At 36.1% G+C, this 14,968-nt stretch overlaps 2 long non-coding RNA genes across 2 annotated transcripts in view; one reads left to right on the forward strand and one right to left on the reverse strand.

Annotated features, from left to right (window-relative positions):
* Positions 1-14,968, forward strand: part of LOC111560110 — a 273,609-nt gene that overhangs the window by 197,084 nt on the left and 61,557 nt on the right. The gene's annotated exons all lie outside the window — the stretch shown is intronic.
* Positions 3,384-6,571, reverse strand: LOC123384596. The gene is made up of 2 exons (XR_006595926.1): positions 6,452-6,571; positions 3,384-4,129 (listed from the first exon to the last, which is right to left on the reverse strand). It is a non-coding gene; the product is annotated as an uncharacterized LOC123384596 (long non-coding RNA).

Raw genomic sequence — 14,968 nt, forward strand, 5'->3', positions numbered from 1 at the left:
GAAAATTGCATTACCTATATGACTTATTTATTCTTGGGCCACCTCTCAGCTTTCCTGTTTGTTCTGTGTCTTACTGAACTGAGGTCTCTGAATTGGCCGTGAAGATGCCACTGTCACCACTAGTGGACAAAACCTCCATAGCTTTCACTATGAATCCACTGTCACTGGACAGATTTTGCACAGTGCTTCTAGAATCACATGACAGTTGCATCAGGACTCTGGGCATGACGGCTATTGCTGCCACTGCTTTCACCATATTCAATGCTGCAAACCCTTGCTTTTCTTGCCTTGTTTCTATTTTGAAGTCTGTGCCGAGGGCATTGGATTGACTGCTGATTTCATGTGTCCACACCCTAGCTGCATGAGAGGTTACAAAAACTTTTCAAACTTTCAATGATGGGAGATGTTCTCTGTCACACATAGTAGGTGGAGGATTCTCTAGACACAACAAAACGCAGCCCAAGAGGATAAAAAATGACCACTGCATCTCTCTTACAAAGCAATGGAGAGACTATTGTACTGGAAGTCAAGAGACTGACTCTTTACACCTGGCACTGTCACTTCCTTGGTTTTTCACTATGACTAGCTAATTTTACTATTTTGGGCCTTGCTTTGCCTATTACGACATGGGGTTGAAGAACATAATCTTCTAATTTCATACCTACTATAGATCCTACTTTGATCTAACACTTGTGTACTCTTCCAACCAGTTTTTGTGACCTTTGAGAAAGATCCTACCTGTACAATGATCCCTTTTCCCCATCACTGGTGGCACAGTAAATGAGAGGGCAAAATTAATAATAACATTCATATATTTGCATCATCTGTCCCCATTTTTGCCATGGCTATAAAAACTTTGTCAGACTACTGATCTTATCAAGTTAAGAAATATAATAGAATGTTTTTTATTTGAAATGTTTATTTAAATTATTTTATTTCATAGATAATCACAATACCCCCGAAAAAGCGACATCACCTTGAATGAGTTATCAAAATTTAGGAAGAAACAAAGTTCATTATTTTGTGTAAGAATGATTTATGATTCTTTTCCCCTGCATTCTATCTCTTTATAACACTTATATGTCTAACGGTGTGGTGAGGTCAGTTGGGATTTAATTTAAAAATTGCTTTACCTCTTCTCTCCTACTGTCCTATTGGGGGTCAAGGACAGGAAATACATGGAACCCAAGGCAATGATGGTACAGGGCACTTTGTGATGTTCATGTGTGGATCCTGACACTAACAATTAAATAGTGATTTGCCTGGACTGTCTATGGTGTGTTTTTCACACACAAATCAGTAGGAGATACAGACGACCTCAGGGTTTATGACTCTGACCATTTATCTTTGGTATTCTTTAACAAGGTGTATGAAAGAGACTTGCTCTGGAGTCTCAATCCCTTACACATGAGAAATTAGGTCTTTGTGTTAGAAATAGACTTAATCCAAGGTGTCTAATTAATAAGAATCTGGTTTTGGTGATAATAGAAGATTTGTTTCTCGGGTGAAGATGAATTCGCATTAAAATAGGTATAGCTGCAGTGTGTTTGTTTTGGATTTCATACTGGTGGTACCAGACAGATCTGAATGGTACAAAATGGTTGCTTAGATTCTATCCCTTGAGGTGGTTTTAGTTTCGTTTCGTTTCATTTCAATATCTGCTTGTTCCTCATCACTATCTTCACTAACTTATGGGAACAAAGAGGCAGCTTTGTCAGAAACAATTTATAAGCTTCAGTGTGGCACTTCTCAGAGAACCAATCCCACGATGTGCTCTCAAATAAGCTCTTGTTTATTTCTTTATGAGTTTGGGGGGTTGGGTGAAGAGAAGGTGAAAGAACATAAGTAAAAAAAAATCAAAACTGAAGCCATAGTAATTCTCTTGGCTTGTCTCCAGGACATCCGGAGATGAGCTTTTTTGTGATGGTCTGTCTTGACTAAGGCCCCCAGTGGATGTTAGGTAGTAAATACTAAGATTTTGGCTGTATCATATGTGTTAACCACAGCAAGTGAGTTGAATTAGTTAACAAAGAAAGATGAAGGAAAACTCAGATACCTATCGCATGGAAGCTTTTCCATCAGATGAAGGAAAAACTTAACTATACTACCACAAAACAAGGACTTATCCTCCATGGAAACATGGAGTCTGTTTTAAGAAGAGTAAGAAGGAAAACTACAGTTAGGAAATAACCTTCACAACTCTGTAAGTAAACTAAAAACTATTGCTGAAGTTGTGGATATTGGGAAAAAACTCAGTGAGACACAGAATCATCTTTACACACAGGATTTGATGTAGTGATCGAATGACAACCCATATGAAACAACAATAACAACAATAAACTCAGTGGTAAGATGTATTTGTTCTTTAAGTAAAGGAGAAAAGGATGTAGGTAAAAACCATGTTGAAATTTATAAATACGACCCATTTAAAGAAGTCAGGAGATCAAAGCAAGGGCAGTCAAGCTTTTCTAATACAAGGATATGGCTTGCATAGAAGAATATCTGCCATTAAATTACAACAGTTACCCAGGACCTAAAATTTGAGAAATGAAAAGATTTTAGGGAGAAGTGCAATTTATCCATGTTGCTCCACAGAGGATGTGGATAATAGTTTTGGGAAATACAGGTCACAACTGAAAGTTGGGTAGTACAAATTTCCACTTTAAATATCTGTCCTAGGGATTCTCCAGATTGGGAAATGTTTGGAAAGAAGATTAACTCAAATAAAAGAAGAAGGAAGGAAGGAAGGAAGGAAGGAAGGAAGGAAGGAAGGGAGGAAGGGAGGGAGGGAAAAGAGAAAGAATGAGAGAAAAATAAAGAAAAAGAGAAAGAAAAGGAAAGAAAGAAAGGAGGGAGGAGAGGAGAGAAGGGGAGGAGAGGAGAGGAGAGAGGAAGGCAAAGGGAGGAAGAAAGAAAGAGTACAATTAAGATTCCAAACTTGTCTTCGTCCTTCACACCCAAATCACTGGTGCTGAGAGTCGGAAGTCCCTATGTTGCTCTGAAATTCACCTTAGAAGCACAAATGTGGGTTAATGATTCAAAGTTAAGCCCCTTTTATAACTCATTTATCCTATCATGCTGGTTGCCTTCCATCAAGAGCCAAAGAAAGTAACCAAAGATGGGTGAAAAACCAGAGGAAATTGAAAGGAAGGGACTCAAAAACTCAAGGAAGAGCTGACGTCATTCTCTCTTTCAAAACTGTCATAATGCCAAGTTCAGGTTAAGGGTGAGAAGGAGGGCAGAATAACACAAAAACTTGGCTTTAATTTACCTTGTGAGAAATACAAATAACTTATTAAGAAGGTAATAGTGGGGCAGAGGTGAGGAGAGAGCCATGCCATGTAGGTGTTGGTAAGAAGAAATAAGGGAATATTTCCTAATAATTCATTATACATGGGTACAATTTTAATTAAGCAGAATTATTAGAAACTTTTATTGGATTTACATTTTTATTAAATGTGGCTTTGGTAACCTGCAGGAATATTTTGCATATATTGGCATAGATTTTTTGGTAGGATTTCAAAATTACTGTATGTGGCTTTTCATTAGCTACAGGCTTTTAAAGTTCCAAGTTATATTTGAAAACAAAGTAATATTTAAGGGAATTATTGATTTTTTAAACTGATACTGTGACAAAATAGAATTCCAGAAAAAACGTAAAGTAAAAAATTTTATAAAGTAAAGACAAGGTGAAATACCTAACAGTGAAAGATTTAAAGAAGTGCAATGAAATCTAATGAATTTTGAGATAAGATTGAGCAAACCTGTGACATATCTTTCCAAAACTCCACCTTACCTTATACCTAAATGCAGTCCAGACTGTTCAGATAGAGTTCTTACTCTACTTTCTCAATGTTCTCCAAATCCTTTTCATGTTCGCTCCCAACCATACCTGCATATCCCCTAAACCATTATCATACTTTTATCCAACCTACTATTATTCAATGATTTCTACAAGCCAGTCATAATTCCAAATACTCGGTAATTTCCTGGTGAAACTTGCGAGGCATAGAGGTAGAGTCTAATGAAATAGAAGCTGCCTTATGAAAACTGACTTATTAAAGCTGGAATATTATTTCGTCAAGATAAAACTGATATCTTCTGGTGAAGTAGATGGTAGAAATAAACCCTGTTAAAAAAAAAAGTAAAAGAATTAGATGCAGACAAGTTTGGGAATAATACATGGCATATGAATGGGTAGTATTTGAAGATCCTACTGGTTCTTTTTCATTTTTCATCTTCCTCTACCCTTCTGTAGCATTTTATCTATTGACCAAGGCCTTCTGTGACATGCACTTTTCCTTGGCTTCCCAGAAGAAACACTCTTCAACATCTTTGAATCCATTTCACCACTCATTCCATAACTCCTTAAATATATGCATTTATGCAAATCCTCTTCTCTCCCATAATCTCATTCAGCATTAGGATTTAACTAAAACTCCTGTAATTATCAGCAACTCTATTTTACTAGCATCGCAAATGGAAATGGGTGCATTATTAAATACCTCATTTTGCCAACCCTTTCTATCTCCATTCTTCTATTTATCCAGGCTCAATTTGAGAGCCTTAACTTTTTGCTGTTTGGCTCTCCAAAATTAATTAGTTCAATTTTCACATGTTTAAGCATCTTTTAAAGTCTCTTAAAACTTCTCATCTCCAAAACCCAATGCTGGGCTGTCTTATTTGACCTATATTATTTCCGTATTTTAGGACTGGTTTCCCAACATCAGTTTCTCCCAGTGGCCAACATCTTCCTTTGCAATCCACTGTGTTTGGGCTTTTAAAGTACTTTTATTGAAGCCTATCTCGTGTCACCTCACTGCTCCCAAACAAACACAATCAGACTTCTTATGCTCCTTACATTCTAAATTAGAATTTTAAATAAATTTTTAATGTTTTTTATTTTTGAGAAAGAGAGAGCATAAGAGGGGGAATGACAGAGAGCGAGAGGGGGAGACACAGAATCCAAAGCAGGCTCCAGACTCCAAGCTGTCAGCACAGAGCCCGACGTGGGCTTGAACCCACGAACCATAAGATCATGACCTGAGTCGAAGTCAGACACTTAATTGACCGAGCCACCCACGTGCCCCGGAATGCATTTATTGAGTAAGGAAAATTAGGTATAGCTGAAATAATGCAATTGATAGTATATTTCCAGGCACATAGATTAAAGAGACTGTTGAAGACTCTAGAAAGCAAACTGCCACTACTGTGATTTCCATAGAGAAATGTTTTTTAAACTTCAAAAAAAAAATTATTTATGATAAGCTTTTTTTTTTTAATTTTTTTTTCAATGTTTATTTATTTTTGGGACAGAGAGAGACAGAGCATGAACGGGGGAGGGGCAGAGAGAGAGGGAGACACAGAATCAGAAACAGGCTCCAGGCTCTGAGCCATCAGCCCAGAGCCTGACGCGGGGCTCGAACTCCCGGACCGCGAGATGGTGACCTGGCTGAAGTCGGACGCTTAACTGACTGCGCCACCCAGGCGCCCCTATGATAAGCTTTTTAATACAAATATTCCTAACTTGGATTCCTGACATGCAGCTGAGATACATAAAGGAGGAATTATTTTATTACAGCGGATTCTTTATTAAAATAAAAAAACCTCACCAAAGTCTTCTAGAATCAAAAATTTGCTGAGACTATTAAGGATTTTACATGATTTCAAAAATGCTGTTTCCATCAAGCTTGTATTAAGTACAATATCTTTACCTCATTGTCAGTTTTGTAAGGTTCTAGTATCTATCTTAAATACAATTTTTTGAATTTCTGTGTCTTAGCCCATATTTAGAATTAGCTCTTTGCATATAAAAATAGACTAAAAAGGCAATTGTACCTTTTAAATCTTTAAAAAGTTTGATCTGACTTTCATTTAAAGTTGTGGCAAAAGTCAGAATTAGTTCCCTTTTGGTACAAAGCTCTTACCACTTACCCATTTGTTATTTTTAATTTTTTTGCTTGTTTTCTTTGAGAATATCAGAAATATCAGGCATCATTTTTGTGAATAATTTTCCAGATGTTGCCCCACTAGTTATTGGTATAAATGCGTTTGCAGGAAAGTTTAATTGGTGCTGTTAATTCAACTCAGGATCCTGTTTATTTTCCTAATTGCTGCCAGACATTGAACGGGTGGCTAATATATTAGAAACCTCCTGTTTTCCTGAACCTTTGCCTTACCCACTGGCAATTTTGTTAGGGAGAAAAATCTGCTTTTCATTTATTTTCCCTACCTTGAAAGCACTTGCCTAAGCTCTGGCAACATTGTTTCTGAAGATAGCGCTTGAAAAACTCTCCCCTCTTGCATCTTTGGGTATGACCATACCACTTCATCCCATTTGTCACAAATGTGTGACTACTATTATTATTGTACGTGCATTATATAACAGCATTATTCTCATGACAAAAGAAGTACTTTTGAGCTGAGTAATTTCACATTGTGAGATACTCACTATAAGCTGTGTACCAGGATAACAGAGAAGTAGTGCTGTCAGGGGCAAAGGGTCAGATGTGTGAAGGGGTCACAGTAACACCGCGGGAGGAGCGCTGGAGTGAGGAAGGCTCATAATGCCCTGTAGGATGGAGGAAACGGGGGAGGTCAGAGTGGCTCTCCAAAATGCTCCGACTCACAAAATTTAACAGTAAGATTTTTGTTCCATATTTTACTCTATAAATAACTGAGAAACCGTGTAAGAGAAAACAACTTTGATACTTTTTTTTTTTTTGGCACATGCTATTTCTTTCTCATCATTTCAATGTTTTCTAATTTTGAAGTGGTCCCTTCAAAGAAAAAAAAAATAGTTCTCCCTTCTCCCTGCCTCTCACCCACTTTTGCTAGATAAATATCTTCGCCAAATACTTAATATGCCAACAGTGTTTTATTTCAAATACTCAAGATCTTTTATTGCTGTCTTTTTCATTCAGAAAAGGAAATAACACTGTAATTACCTACTGGGCTACCTGCTTTGTGTCTACCCAGTGAGACTGCACCATAAGTACAGTGTTTCCTCAGATTTCAGAAAGCTTGTTTCTCATTAGAAGAATTAAAAAAAAAATGATTAACATCACATTTGCTTTCTGCTGATTTCTTGCAATTTTGTCCTCTGGTCCTTTCCTGTTTTCTGGGACCCAATATACTCTTTCTACCTTTATTGTGAATTGATCAGTCACCTCTCCTTCCCAGTTAGTTCCCTTTCTTCTGACTATGTTAGTCTTCTTCACCCAGTTAGTTCCCTTTCTTCTGAGACTATGACAATATTGCTCCCTTCTTATCGCTTATCGTGGTTCCGAAGAAAGATGTCCATTTACTATTGCTAAAAATCCCACAAACCAATCTTCTTTTCTAATATTTCCAGTTCTATGATCTTGGGAAAGTCACTTCGCCTGTATGGCACCTGGCATTTTTATTTGTAAAGTCAAGGTTTCAACTATTTGACATCTAGAGTCCATTCTAAGTCTAAAGACCAATCTTTATCCTGTATTACCTGTCTCTTCCTATTTTTTTATGCACTCATTCTATGAGGCTAATATAATGATACTAACTTCAGTCAGAAATGCTGTCACTTTCGGGGTGCCTGGGAGGCTCAGTTGATTAAGGGTCCCTCTCTTGATTTCAACTCAGGTCATGATCAGGTTGTAAGATCAAGTCCTCCATCAGACTTCATACTCTGTGTGGAACCTGCTTGGGATTCCTTCTCTTCCTCCCTGTCCCTCCCACCCCCTTTCTTTCTCTTTCTTTCTCACTCTCAAAAACAAATAAACATTAAAAAATAGCTAAATATTTAATGCCTAATTTAACCAGTGGCTTCTTAAATTAATATAGTGATAATTTATAACCAGCATTTCTTTTAAAAATATTTTTATTTGATATTTTTCTTAGTAAACATTGATTCTTTCACATATAACATTTCTAGCTGATGGAAATGAATAATTTATACTTTCCTAAGTTCCCTTCCCTCCTTTCTTATTTCTAAACTCTTGGTAGAATTCTACCCTTATTTCAGAAAATAATTTTTTTATAGGCCTCCTGTTTTTATTCATTGTGCTAATTAGATTTTCAGAGCCCTGTATTATTGTGTTATGATTTAATAAAAATATACAATCTTTCTCTTAAACACACACACATATTATACAAGTCTTACAGAGACATATTCAGGTTGTGCTTTTATTTTTGCAACAGTAACAATCTTAATATAAAATAAATCACTTCCTTTCCCCTGCATATGTCAGTCCTTACCACTTGAGTCATTTTCTTCACACCCTTTCACTGTAGAAACAGATGTTATATGCCAACTGGAAGAAAACGTGCTAGCAGGCTTTGTAGACCACCTGGCTACCTGCACAGGGTTTTGCACTCCCATGGCCGCTTTTTCCACCTTTGTGATTCACTTAGCCTCGTTTCTTGTTCAGCTCTATAATAATTTCCAGCAGCCAAAGCCAATTGACTTTGTGCAGAGGAATTAAAGAGGGACGTGATGGATTATGTCACAGGACAACGAGCCATGTTGACCCTTCCCCATTAAACATTTAGTCCGAAGCCTGTTAAATACCTCGTATGTCAGTAGAGTTCCTCAAGGTTAAATATATATTTATAGATGCAATTGGAAAATATTGCAAAGGAATAGGGTATCTCTGAAAATACTCTGTGAAATTTGTCTGTGATATATGCCCAACCTAATAAATAGAATCCAGGAAGAGAGCTGATTTCTACAGCACGGTTGATTGTGCTTTGTCTACACAACACGGACAGGATCCACAGCTTCTCCCTGGCAACATGAAGTTGGAATATGATTTTGTTTTCCCTCCACAAACACTTTCCTTTACTCATCTCTATTTCTATTAGGACATCTTCCCAGTTTCTAAAGCTCAAATCCTTAGGAATATCTGAATTCTTTCTCCTCTGTTTTCCATGTCCAATTAGTGGCCAGATACCGTGAAATCACTTTCATATCCTTTCTTACATGCATTGCTTTCCTGGAGTATGGTTGAAATACGGCTACTAATGTTCTAATTAGTAGTTCTCTGTCCAGTTGTGTGCCTATTCAGATACATATTGTACATTGATGCCACAATCTTCTCAAAGTTCAGTGCTGATATCGTTTTCTTCTTTGAGAATTATAGTAGCACAGACCAGAGTATCCAGGTGTTTGAGTTCTGACTCCATTATATGTGACTGTAGGCAAGTTACTTCAGCTCTTTGTGCCTCAGCTTCCCCTACTGCAATATAGGAATAATAACAGTGTTTCTCATAGAGTTTCTTAGGGGTAAATGAGTTGTTAGATTTAGAATACTTGGAGTGGTGCCTAGAACACACTGAACTTTAGATAAATCTTTTCCAGTATTGTTTAAAAACTATCAATGGGTTCCTATTGGTTTTAGGGCACCTTAATGGGAGAGCCAAGATTCTGTGAGATCTATTCACATATTGTGCTTCAACATACAGTTTAGCATCTGGATGCGAGGAGGTACTGACTAAAGGTTAACTGTTTTTTAAGATACCTTTTAAGTGGTGGGTTGGACAATCGATGGAAAGATACAATGCTAATAAATACTTCTTTGGAATAGAGAGAAGAAAAAGCTAACTTGCTTGTTTTTTTTCCCCCTCTCATTATCTGCATACTATTGATTTTATTAGGAACTCTGTACTTATCATAATTTCACTGAAACATATTTCCAATCGTACATCACGGTTATTTCAAATGTTTAGTTTTTTGCCTCTTCAACTGTACTGTGCTACCTTAAAGGGCCTGCACATATCATTGCCAGCAACAAACATACTGTGTAGCGTTATGCGCAGCATAGAATAAGTGTGCTGAGAAACTCATCACTAAATATTTGAGGAAGTAGCCATCGAAGTCACCTTGCTAATCACTTTTTACATACCTCTTCTAGGAAGTGGTTTCATGTATATTTCTTTGCAAGATGCAGTGGAGTTGATTGTGAAAGGTACTGAGTAAGGGGACTTATTTTTTTTCTTCCTCAGCAGGCATTAAAGCAAAATTTGGGAGTGGGGATAGCATAATGACTATAATTTAAGCTACTGCACTGGTCCTTACGAAGTGTCTGTACATTTAACACTCCATATGGTAATTATAACTTCCCTAGAATGAGTCACGGTTGTTTATGCTTTCATAAATCAAGCAGCTGCAGCTGAGCAGACAGACTCCATATTAGCACTTCCTCCTAAGACCATGAATGTGCTTAAAAGATTTTTGCAAATTTCTCTTGAATTCAAGTTGTTTGTTAAAAGTGATAGTTTTATGAGACTGCCACATGGAAAATGTCCTTCATTCTCAGATTTTCCATTTGTGATATAAATCCACATGTAGTACCATTTTTAGAGAGGCATTAAATCTGATATAATAACCCCCAGCTGAGTTTGATAAAAGGAGACCTTAATTTACAGGTAAAGTATGGTTATATGAAATGACAGCTAGGGAAGTTATGAGTAAGACTTCGAAAAAAAATACACACTAACTGGTTGATAACTTATTTCCTGCATTCAATCTTCTGACTATTCAGGGAAAATCCTCCTATAACAAATGCTAGCTGTCCAAGTACTTTCCTTAGCATAATTACACAGGCTATTTTGAAATTATATTGAAATATATGGAATCTAAATATCTTTTATTAAAAATGTTAGATATCTTGAGGTGAATATCTAATAATGATACATACATAGAATATAACTGTGCTATCTTTGGTGAATTATTTTATACCTCAAGTTCAGTTTTATCAGCATGAAATGAGAATAGCCAATTCCATCATGAATGTTTAGACAAGAGAACTTGGAAAGAGAGGTAGCTGTGTATATCAGAAAACAAAAATTCCCATTAGGAGTAAAAGAAAGTATGGTCACAAAATTTTAACTCTGAGAGGATGTTTAGTAAATAGGCAATTAAATGATTTAGAAAATAGTCACCAAAATTGTTTCTTCTTCTCTTTCTTCTTCTCCCTTCCTCCTCCTGCTCCTTCTCTTCCTACTCCTTTTCCTTCATTTATTTTAGCTAGAAAGGATATGAAATAATTAACAGAATAATTTCCCCTTATTTTAGATTTGCAAACTGAGAAGCATAGAGGATAAGTGAAATTTCTATGGTCATCTTTTGACAAAAGATAAGACTGGGAATTTAAATTAGTTCTCCTGACTTCTTTTCATTGCTTCATTTCAAGACCTGGGGTCTACATTCTAGTATATTGCAGATGGAATAGATGAGTTCTCTGAGAAATTAATGAGATGGTGATCAGAAAAAATTAATGAAGGCAATGAGTAAAAATGTCAAATCGAATTATATTTTGTTACTTCCTTTCTATAAAATAATATTCTAGGGGTGCTTGGGTGGCTCTGTTGGTTATGCCTCTGACTTCAGCTCATGATCTCATGGTTTGTGAGTTCGAGCCCTGCTGGGCTGACAGCTCGGAGCCTGGAGCCTGCTTCAGATTCTGTTTCCCTCTCTCTCTGACCCTCCCCTGCTTGCACTCTGTCTCTCTCTCTCTCAAAGAGAAACATTAAAAAATAAAAAAAATAATAGGAGAACCTGGGTGACTCAGTTGGTTAAGCATCTGACTTCGGCTCAGGTCATGATCTCATGGTTTGTGAGTTCAAGTCCCGCGTCAGGCTCTGTGCTGACAGCTCAAAGCCTGGAGCCTGCTTCGGATTCTGTGTCTCTCTCATTCTCTGCCCCTCCCTGTTCATGCTCTCTCTCTTTCTCTCTCTCAAAAGTAAATAAAAATCCTAAAAAAATTAAAAAAAATTAAGCTAATATTCCATTTCTAAGATACATTAACTAGTTTTTATTTGATCCATTCTTTTATGCTTTTGTATTTGCAAAATATATTAAAATTATCCAAATGTCCATACCAAGTGCTATGGTAAAAGCAAGTATGATACATTTTGATTGAATTAAGCATAGCATTTTCATTTCAGATTTTGGTTGTATGTCCTGCTCTGTAGTATTACACACAATTTTGAAACTCAAAAGATATGTCCTGCTTATTCTGAACATTGATTGAAAAGATAAACTGAATGACCTTTTCAGCATTGATATTCTGAACTGATTATAAAGTAAAAAGGTAAATGAAATAATTGCCTTTGGGAGTGAATAGTTTTTGAGGAACTACTTTAAGGCAAAAGAGAACTTACTGGAACACTCTCTCCTTTGTACTAAAAGAAGGGTTTCCTGCCTTCACAGCATGAGTCACCATCCGGGGTGCTGATGTGGCTTCTCATCAGTTTTCTCTTGCCTCTTCTCAGTCCTGCCACTTAGTATAGATTCTGGGCTTCCCACATCCTCACCAAGAAGCATATAAAAACTCTCGGGCTGAAGATTATTCTCTCTGATTGAAGGATTGTTTAGTAATCCAGACCGTTTTTGTTATTGCTACTTCAAATCTATTCTTCTGTTTGTTTTGCCTTGTCCTTTTCCACTTATTTGAAACGTTCTTTCCCCACTGACACTGAAACGACCTTCTTGTCCTACCTTCTGGTTTCCATGTGTATCTATTTGTTCACGTTATGCCTCCCTTCTGGGCTTCGTTTTCCCTGACCCTCTAGCTGCATGTGTTTATCCATATCTAATTTTGACTCAGATTTGTTATGAATAACCCTCCTTGTCTACCTCGACTAAGCTTCTCCAATCCTTGCCTTAAATGCACAACTGGCTGCATTCTATGGTTTAGCAGAAAATTATTAAGTATATTTTTTCAAGAGATTGAAGAAATTTTCAAAAATATTTTATAATTATAATATACATTACATTATTTGTATATTTTATATTTTGTTATCATAATAGTATATACTGCAATCATTTTACAATGGCATAAAAATTTAGCAGCTTGTCTTAAAAAACATCAGTGATTTATTGAGCATTTATATGTCAGGCACAGCACAGTTTGGTTTTTTTTTTTTTTACGTATGTTGTTTCTTTCATTCTTTATAATATGACTTGTAGATATCAAGAGCTCAATGTTTTAAAGTAGTATGCTGAAAGTGGGAGAGGCTAAATTGTTTAGCTTAGTTTTCAGTTATTGAGCAGCGGTTGAGGATTTGGACGCAAGCGCACTGGACTGAAAGTTGTACGTAGTTCCATAACTATTCATGTGGGTTTTAGTCTAACCTTACAGGGTAAATTCATAGATCCAGCTATTGTGCCTCATCTGAGACACTGTATTACTGAACTTTGGTATTTTAATGGATCACTGTATCTTTTGGCCTGATCATTAGGTGGCTGTTAGAACATCTTGTGGACACTATTCATTAATGATGCCATGTGTAGATTAGTCTGCATTCCAAATATTCACTTGGATGTATTGATACTCAGCTATGTATAAACTGGGCTCTGGCTGTTTTCCATATTGCACTGACAGAACCAGAGCAGATCACTGCTCATTTCTGGATTTGCTTTTGATCAAGCGTTTTAGGCTGGAGTTTCATAAATTCATGGGTTACTGGTATTCTTTGAATCACCTGAAAAAAATGCATATGTGTGTGTGTATTGTGTGTGAATTTTTAAATAGATATATTTACCTATAGATATATTCATTTATCTATATAAATATGTATTCATATTAATATATTCTTTTCATTGATATATTCATCCAAATCTCAAAGTGGTTTGAGTTCGTAGACTTAGATCCAATAGGCCAATGTTCAAAAATCCACTATTAAGTATAAATCAATTCCATCATTATGTTCTTTAAGTATAATCAGACAGCAATGAATTTACTAAAATATAATATTACTTAGTTGCCCTTTTCTTCTTAACATGTGATTATACAATGAACTCTTGAAGTAGTTGACTTTGGAATATTTATGTGAACGTTAGTCCTCTCACATCAATCCAGGAACCTTGGTTAGAAAGGAAATGAGATTCTGTAACTATAAGAAAGATACCCTTTCTGCCTCCTGTACAGCTAGACCAGGATGGTGTTCTGTCAGCTCACTTAATCAGGTCCTCCCAGGTATTTATAATAATCTCAGCCTCAGATCTTAGAATGAGCAACAGAAATTTCAGAATTTGGTTTGTCAGTAGATGCCAAAGAATATAGAATTATTCTATAGAAAGAGAACACAATATGTTCTATAGAATATATATATATTTGAATATATATAATATATATAATATATATAATATATAATATATATAATATATATAAATAAATATATATATATAATATATAGAGAGAGACATACATATATATTTGCCCCTTAGTGTAGGGAAGGGAAAGAAGGGAGAGATTAGAGTAGGTAGACGGAGAAAAGAGAAAAGGTGGTCTAAATATTGCAAACAGGCTAATGAACTTCTATAAATAGAAATTAAATTTTAACTTGTTTACTTTCTTAACAAAAGAATTCAATAATATTAATAACTAATATTATTGGGCTTTTATTTGTATTCCTTCATCGTGCTAATGAATGTCCTTAGTAACTACTTAGTACAACTATTTGAGGTGATGTTATCATTTTACAAATATGTGACCAAGATCATAGAGGTAGTAAGAGGCACAACTCAGTCTAATTCATATTCTTATCCAACTCTTTCTTCATATTCTTCTGTAAATTCCTTCCAGCTTTCCTGACTTGAGTGGCTGTTGTATTGTTCCAAACACACTACTTCTACTACTACTATTAATACTACTAGTGCTTGTTAGCTTATTTTGGTTAAAACTATGAAAAAAGGTTGAGTTTTCTATTTGTATGGCCTCCAGTGCAGAGATAAAGAATTCTTTGACAGGTAAAGAAAGAAAAAGGATCTTAGCAGGCAGACATTTGGAGTCAGAAACTTGAAACCAGAGGTGTTCAAGAAAGTGTAAACTCCTCTGGAATTCTCAGAAACCTTTTCGGGTGCTTGAGAATTTCCACAAGACATGGATCTTTGCGTTAAAAGGGCAGCATGAACGCAGCTGGTATTTGAGTTACATTTGGAAAGGTCACAACTTGACCTTTGGGAACTCACACTTATCTTTCCTAA

Source organism: Felis catus, chromosome A1, assembly GCF_018350175.1.
Source record: "Felis catus isolate Fca126 chromosome A1, F.catus_Fca126_mat1.0, whole genome shotgun sequence".
In the NCBI taxonomy this organism is placed as follows: domain Eukaryota; kingdom Metazoa; phylum Chordata; class Mammalia; order Carnivora; family Felidae; genus Felis; species Felis catus.